We start from the raw sequence: 9,109 nt of genomic DNA on the forward strand, positions 1-9,109 counted from the left end.
CAGTTGATGTCATTGTTTAAAGTCTACAAGAAACAACTTCGTAGCTGCTCCATTTTATTTTCTAATTAAATAGTTTAGAAGCATTGGTACCTTAATTCTTTTTAGAAATAACACTAATGTGCCCAACTCTGATCGTGACCTAGGTCTAGCCTCATTAACATTCTAGTCTCCTGGCCTGGGTCTGCCCACTGTAACCCTTTTTGGTCTCCCTGGCCTGGGTCTGCTTCCATAACCCCCTCTGGTCTCACTGGCCCCCTCTTAGTCTCTAACATCAGTTCCCTTGTGTCACTGAAATGGTCCTGGTCAAATGCGTGCAGGAGCCTCATTTCTGGCTTACGGGTCTTAGCATGATGTGCCATGGCCTTTGTGATCTGCCCCCTGCCTGTCCGTACACACCTCTGTCTGTGGGCGCAGTTCCTTCTACTCACTGTGTTTTCTCTCTCTTGTGTCCTTGGAGAGGCTGTTCTCTCAGACTGGACACTGGTTACCTGTGATACCCCCATCCCCATTATTGGTTCATAGATACCAGTCATTTTGTTGTTGCATCCTTATCCTAGACCTTATGTGCTGTGTTCTATTTCTGCCCAAGACTTTGACTTTGGCAGAGACTGACTTTTTAAATCACTAGAGCCTAGCAGTTCCTGCCACCTACTAGGGGCTCACCTGTAGAGCATCCGTTAAACCTAGGGGCAGGAGGTGTTGGGTGGATGAAAAGCCGCCATAGTACAAGTGCTTTTTTCCCTTTTGGTTTTTCTTTTCAATGGCCACAGTAGTAACTCCTGTTACCAACTCATACTTTTTATCTTTTTAATTTTTTCCTTTATCCAATGACTACCTCTCATATATTATGTAGCTGTAGATTCTAGTGAAGTTTAACTTGAATTTTAACATCTGTATTCTACTTTCTTATTTTTATTTATTTTTTTGAGACACTGTCTCGCTCTGTCTCCCAGGCTGGAGTGCAGTGGCGCGATCTCGGCTCACTGCAAGCTCTGCCTCCCGGGTTCACGCCATTGTCCTGCCTCAGCCTCCCGAGTAGCTGGGACTACATGTGCCTGCCACCACGCCAGGCTAATTTTTTGTATTTTTAGTAGAGACAAGGTTTCACTGTTATTAGCCAGGATGGTCTCGATCTCCTGACCTTGTGATCCGCCTGCCTCAGCCTCCCAAAGCACTGGGATTACAGGCGTGAGCCACCGTGCCTGGCCCTACTTTCTTATTTTTAACTTTATATTTTTCAAAAGCTGGCATGCAAGGCCAGGTGTGCACTGGCTCACACCTGTAACCCCAGCACTTTGGGATGCCAAGGCAGGTGGATCACTTGAGGCCAGGAGTTCAAGACCAGCCTGGCAACAGGGCGAAACCCCATCTCTATTTAAAAAAAAAAAAAGAAGAAGAAAAAACTGGCCTACAAAAGCTTTCATTGGGAAAAACTCTCTGACATGAGAGTTGGGCTTTAGGTTACCTGGGTTGCATGCATACAAGGTTGTGAATGCGTTAGCTGAGAGCTAGGAAGAAGCTGTGTGGCATCATGATGCTTTGGTGGCCTCGTCTCCTGTGGAGCCTGTGGAGGCATGTGTGTGGATGAGTTGATTTCCATGGAGTAACATTTTTAGTTCTGCATGTAAGTTTGTCTGGATTATATTTATTTAATGCTTTTAAAACTTTAAATCATGGTAAGCCTCGATGTTTTAGTTTGCTATGTAATGTCTGTTTTAGTTTGCTACATAATGTCAATAAATTGAAAAAGTGTTACTCATTCTAATTAAGGTTTCATTTGTATTTCTTTTATACTTTGAACAGTGACATTAGATTAACTCTTAAGAAGGGAGCATTATGGAATCATTTGTTTAATTATTTGGGACATTTGCATAAAAGCATCAATAGAATCACCAGAAAGAAATTATATCCTTAGGTTTCTTTTTTTTTTTTTTTGAGACAGAGTCTCACATTGTCGCCCAGGCTGGAGTGCAATGGTGCGATCTCAGCTCACTGCAACCTCTGTCTCCCGGGTTCAAGCGACTCTCCTGCCTCAGCCTCCTGAGTAGCTGGGATTACAGTCACCTGCCACCACACCCGGCTAATTTTTGTATTTTTAGTAGAGACAGGGTTTCACCATGTTGGTCAGGGTGGTCTTGAACTCCTGACCTCAGGTGATCTGCCCACCTCGGCCTCCCACAGTGCTGGGATTCCAGGTGTGAGGCACCACGCCCAGCCTATCCTTAGGTTTCTTACTGACTCTAATTAAAACATGTATATGTAGGAACTAGTGCTAGAAGGATTATAGTCTAGACTTGAAAAAAGATTAAACTGTTTGAAATAGGAAGAGATTTAGTGTATGGGGAAGAGGAACAACCCTCACCCCTACTCTGTTTTGGGCATTTTAATAAAATTTAGAAGCTTGCGAATAATGCTAACAACCTAGTTATAGTAAAATTAGTAAAATTGGCCAGGCGCTATGGCTCACACCTGTAATCCCAGCACTTTGGGAGGCCGAGGCAGGCAGATCACAAGGTCAGGAATTTGAGTCCAGCCTGACCAATATGGTGAAACCCCATCTCTACTAAAAATATAAAAATTAGCCAGGTGTGGTGGCGGGCGCCTGTAATCCCAGCTACTCGGGAGGCTGAGGCAGGAGAATCGTTTGAACCCGGGAGGCAGAGGTTGCAGTGAGCCAAGATGGCGCCACTGCACTCCAACCTGGGCAACAGCAAGACTCCGTCTCAAAAAAAAAAAAAAAAAAAGTAAAATTAATGAGATACTTTGAAAGCACGGAGTATTTAGGTTGTGCGGGAAGCACTGTGTGGTGTGTAAACTCTACCCAGACACAAATAGATACTCACAGAACTTGCACGCCACCTCTGGGAGATTCTCCTGACTCCAGGTTCCTGGTAGAGTATCTTTCATATGTGAGAACTCAGGCCATTTTCCAGTCGGTTCCCGCCTTCACTGCACCCCGACTCCCAGGCCTTTTTTCTATTCTTTTCCTCGATTCTGTTTCTTTTCCACCACTGATCAGTTTCGCCTATTCTAAAACTTCATTTAAGCAGAATCATGGAATTCCTGTTGGCTTCCTTCGTTGCGTGATTTTAGTGGCTGGTCTGGGGATGACAGTGTAGATTATGAACTTTCCATGCTGCGTTGTGCCACACGTCGTGAAGTGTGTCATTTCTCAAAACACTTATATGTGTGGGTTGTTTTTTAAATAGGTGGAAGGCTTTTAAACCAGCATACCATTAATATTGTATTGAGGAAGTTAATTTATCATTGTTATTTTTCCTTTTACAATTGCTAATAAAGATATGAGGTGAGGAGCAGCAGGCTACAGAGAGGAGCGATGCCTGGGGGCGTGTCAGTGTTTTAGGCACGTGCAGTGATGGGCAGCAGACTTGGGAGCGATGCGGTGGAGGCGTGTCATTGTTCCCCAGGTGTGATGCGATGAGGGGCAGCAGGCTCAGGGGGATGCGGTGGGGGCATGTCGGTGTTACCCAGATGTGATGCGGTGAGGGGCAGCAGGCTCAGGGGGATGCGGTGGGGCGTGTCAGTGTTCTTCAGGTGTGTGGGGTGAGGGGCAGCAGACTCAGGGGAGCCATGTGGTGGAGGCATGTGAGTGTTCCCCAGGTGTGTGCGGTGAGGGGCAGCAGGCTGCAGGGGGATGCGGTGGGGGCGTGTCGGTGTTCCCCAGGTGCAGGAGGCTGCTCTGAGGGTGTCGCATGTATTTCATTTAATCCTCATAACAGCTCCATGAGTCAGGTTCTATTTTTGTCCCTATTTTAGCAATAAGAAAACAGACACAGAGAGGTTAAGTATAAATAATTTGGCAAAGGTGACATTAGTGAGTGGCTATTTTTATTATATGAAGTTAAAATTGTTTACGTGTTGACTTCATCATTTAAAGTGAGAGGAAGAACCTGAGGAATATGAAATGAGACGAGGAAGAGAGCCCCAGACTCTGCGGCTGGTAGAAGTAGGGAGTGTGACCTCATCCCCAGCTTCTGCCAGCTCTGCTGATGCCCGGGGCTGCCCCAAGTGCGCGGCCGGCCCTGGGAGGGATCCATGCTCTTGGTGACAAAGCTCCTCTCCCTGCCTTCGCCCCAGCGGCTCGTTTTTATTCATTCAGCACAGAGTGTGTAACTGATAGTCCTCAGTACCACAGTCTAATATTTTGTTGGGGTTCCTTTTTTTCTTTTCATTTAAAGGTAAAACCTACATTTAGTGAAATGCACATATTTTAAGTGTGTCATCTGAGTGTTTTCACCACTTCAGTTTTTTTTGGTTTAGTTTTTTTTTGTTTTTTTTTTTTTTTTGAGACGGAGTCTCGCTCTGTCAGGCTAGAGTGCAATGCAGCGATCTTGGCTCACTGCAACCTCTGCCTCCCAGGTTCAAGCAATTCTCCTGCCTCAGCCTCCTGAGTAGCTGGGATTAGAGGCACGCACCACCATGCCCTGCTAATTTTTGTATTTTTATTAGAGACAAGGTTTCACTGTGTTGGTCAGTTTGGTCTCAAACTCCTGACCTTGTGATCTGCCCTCCTCAGCCTCGCAAAGTGCTGGGATTACAGGCGTGAGCCACTACGCCCAGCCACCACTTCAGTTTTGACAGAAGCAATAAGCCTTGATGGGGGTTTGTGCAGTATGACCGTTGCTCAGAGAATTCCCTCCCGCCATTTTCCAGTCAGTTCCCACCTTCTCCCACTCCCCACCCCTAGGCCTTAAAAACTCTTTCTCCCTCTGTTCTGTTTCTTTTCCTCCATTGATTAGTTTTGCCATTTCTAAAACTTCATTTAAGCAGATTCATGGAATTCCGTTTTTTATCTGTTGGCTTCCTTTGTTGCTTGATTTTAGTGGCTGGTCTAGAGATGGCACTGTAGATACTGAATTTTCCACAGTCTGCTTAGAGTTAATACTGTACCCCGCCTTGTGCAGTGTAAGAAGCTGGTCACTGTCATGCAACCAGGTGCCTTCCCGGTCCTTGCTGTGGCAAGTGTACATATTACATCTATGCTATAGACATCACAATATATATAGTATTGTTGTTTGCTTCAGTATGAATGTACCTTTAAAAAATTACGAGGAAAATATTGTCTTTTATATATACTCACATATTTACCTTTTTTTCCCCAACCCCTAAGAGTGGGGGTACTCTTGCCTCACCTCCCTCTTCTCTCACTCCTTGTGCCTACTGCCCCCTTGGTGTCCTCTCTGGTTGACTCCAGCCGCCCCTCCCTCCACAAGGCCTGCAGCATCTCCAGGTCCCTGACCCTTGGGTGGCATCCCCTGCCTCTTCCTCAGGGCCCTGCAAACCTCTCCTCTCATTTCACCAGGAGCGTCTTTCCTTCCCATATTTGTGTAAATGAATTCACATATTTTGACTTAATTGTCTCAGAATGGCCCAATTTGTAGTTGGACTTTTCTGATGCTCATGAAATTCAGGAGGCGGTTTTTAATCAGTTAGTTCTGCTATGGCTGCCTCCTCAGAGAAGGGAACAGTTTCTTGTTCTTCTATTTTTTGTTTTTTAATGTTGTTGCTGAGGACAATTTAATTTGGTCTCTGAATCATCCATGTATCCATCCATCCACCACCCCCACACCCATCCTATCCACACACCCCCATACCCATCCTATCCACCCACCCACCATCCCCCATCCTATCCACCCACCCATCATCCACTATCCTATCCACGCCCATCCTATCCACCCACCTGTCTATCCACCATCCATCCACCACTCCCACACCCATCCTATCCACCCACCTACCCATCCACCCACCCACCTATCCTATCCATCCACCCACCCACCCTCTCTATCCACACACCCACCCACCCTGTCTATCCACCCACCCACCCACACTGTCCATCCACCCACCCACCCATCCACCCACCCACCTATCCTATCATCCATCCATCCACCCACCCACCTATCCTATCATCCATCCACCCACCCACGCACCTATCCTATTCATCCATCCACTCACCCACCCTGTCTATCCACCCACCCACCCACACTGTCCATCCACCCACCCACCCATCCACCCACCCACCTATCCTATCATCCATCCACCCACCCACCTATCCTATTCATCCATCCACTCACCCACCCTATCCACCCACCCACCCACACTGTCCATCCACCCACCCACCTATCCTATCCTGTCATCCATCCACCCACCCACCCACCTATCCTATTCATCCATCCACCCACCCACCCTATCTATCTACCCACCCACACACCCACACTATCCACCCACCCACACACCCACCCTATCTACCCACCCAATCTATCCACCCACCCACCCTATCTATCCACCCATCCACCTATCCTATTCATCCATCCACCCACCCACCCTATCTATCCACCCACCCACCCTATCTATCCACCCATCCACCTATCCTATTCATTCATCCACCCACCCACCCACCCTATCTATCCACCCATCCACCCACACTATCCATCCACTCACTCACCCACCCATCCACCCACTCACCTATCCTATTCATCCACCCACCCACCCACGCAGTCTATCCACCCACCTGCCCACCCTATCTATCCACCCACCCACCCTATCTATCCACCCATCCGCATACCCACCCACACTATCCATCCACCCACCCACCCACCCATCCTGTTCACCCACCCCCCACCCACACTATTCATCCCCCCACCCACACTATCCACCCAGCCACCCACCCAATCCACCCACCCACCAGTTCTATCCATCTACCCATCCATTCTACCTAACCACCCACTCACCACCCATCCATCCATTTATCCATCCTTCCATTCATGCACCCACTCATCCATCATCCATCCCTGCTTCCATCGTTTTATCCACACATCCATCCATCCATCCATCCATTCTTGTGTTGGGTGCTCCATCTTAAAGTTATCAGAAGTGTTTCTGTCCGAAACTGCAGTTGCAGTGGAGAGGTTTTCAGCCCAAGCTTTTCATTCTTTTTGGACTCCCAGTAGACACTGATGAGTTTTCAGGGTCAAAGAGGAACATTTTAATAATGGTATTAGCTGATCATTTTTTGTTTGTTTGTTTTTTATTTTGAGACAGAGTCTCGCTCTGTCTCCCAGGCTGGAGTGCAATGGCACAATCTCGGCTCATTGCAACCTCCGCTTCCTGGGTTCAAACGATTCTCCTGCCTCAGCCTCCCGAGTAGCTGGGATTACAGGTGCCCACCACTGCACCCAGCTGATTTTTGTATTTTTAGTAGAGACAGGATTTCACCATGGTGGCCAGGATGGCTTCGAACTCCTGACCTCAGGTGATCTGCCCGCTTCAGCCTCCCAAAGTGCTGGGATGACAGGCATGAGCCACTGCCCCTGGCCTGATAATTTTCTTTCTTTCAAGATTGGCTTGTTCATGCTCTAAACTTAAGACTCGTCGAGGAAGTAGTATGTCTCTGTATTTTCAGTTGCTAGCACTAGTAGCCTACCAGGACTTGGGAGTTCATGAATATCTGTTTAGCAGACAGTTCATCTGGGCAAAACTTTTGTAGGCAGTGATAATTTTTCCTTTTCTTGAAATATGTTTAGAAAATGGAAATCCTATTTGAAAGCATGTTTCTTACATAGAAGGAAGTAATCTAGTTTTGTGCTACATGCGTTCCTTCTTCTAATGTAGCTTATGATGTATGATTGCTCCTTCATCACCTATCTCCCAAAGACTAAACACTTTCTATTTTGCTGAATGTCTAAGGATATTTGAGATGCTTATGAGGAGGTCTTTTCTGGTATGAGGTTTGACCTAAGAGCTCTGCAGAGAATATATGGTAATTGTTACAGTTTTAGCATGATCAAAGAGAATTTTCTTTTTTCTTTCTTTCTTTTTTTTTTTTTTTTTTTTGAGATGGAGTCTCATTGCCCAGGCTGGAGTGCAGTGGCGTGATCTCAGCTCACTGCAACCTCTGCCGCCTGGGTTCAAGTGGTTCTCCTAACTCAGCCTCCCGAGTAGCTGGGACTACAGGTGCCCACCACCACGCCCGGATAATTTTTTGTATTTTTGGTAAAGATGGGGTTTCACCGTGTTAGCCAGGATGGTCTCGATCTCCTGACCTCTTGATCCGCCCACCTCGGCCTCCCAAAGTGCTGGGATTACAGGTATGAGCCACCATGCCTGGCTGACTAAAGAGAATTTTCTCTGCATCTGAAGCATATAACTGCAAACCGATTTGTTTGTGGTTGTTAAGTAAAGAGGACCAATCTTTTGTTTGTTTATATGCACTGTTTCCTTTCTCGCCCTAGTTGCATGAGAAACAGAAGCTTCTTAGATTGATCAGTTGCCTCCTTTTGTTGCATTTGAGCATTGAGAACAAGGACCATGAGTTTTCTCCTCCATTGTGGTTTTAGTTTTAACATCTGGCACATAGTATTTAGTAAAGATTTGTGGAATAAGTGAGATAGGGTATTGGGGAAGATCATAAGAAAAACAAAAGATGAATTATTTATTTATAAATTTATTGTTAGGTCTATTCCAAAACTGACTTAGAAAGACAAAATTTTTTCCTGCTATAAAATATTTGTAAGAACTGTGTTGGGTTGGAGTTTGGGATTCACTTTTCCCATTACAGATGCTTAAAACCTCAGACTTTTCTTGTTGTGTTTCTTTTTGGGGAGGACTTTATTAGGGATACCATTTATAGTAGAAATTTGGAAGACTGTAAAAACCACTTAATATTCCCGAAAGATGGAAGGTTGTTTCTGGAAGCTGTTAGGATTTGTTAAGGCAGAGATAATACATTTTCTTTTCTTTTTTGAGACGGAGTCTTTCGCCAAAACTGGAGTGCAGTGGTGTGATCTCGGCTCACTGCAACCTCTGCCTCCTAGGTTCAAGCAATTCTCCTGCCTCAGCCTCCCCAAGTAGCCAGGACTATAGGTGTGTGCCACCGTGCCCAGCTACTTTTTGTGTTTAGTGGAGACAGGGTTTCACCACGTTGGCCAGGCTGGTCTCGAACCTCTGACCTCACGTGATTCCCCCCGCCTTGGCCTCCCAAAGTGCTGTGATTACAGGTGTGAGCCACCATGCCTGGCCAGTAATACATCTTTAGAGAGATCATTTTCCTTGGAACATAACTGAAAATGGTAGGATGAAAAGATGTGTAAAA

The sequence above is a fragment of the Gorilla gorilla genome, chromosome 12, assembly GCF_029281585.2.
Source record: "Gorilla gorilla gorilla isolate KB3781 chromosome 12, NHGRI_mGorGor1-v2.1_pri, whole genome shotgun sequence".
NCBI lineage: Eukaryota > Metazoa > Chordata > Mammalia > Primates > Hominidae > Gorilla > Gorilla gorilla.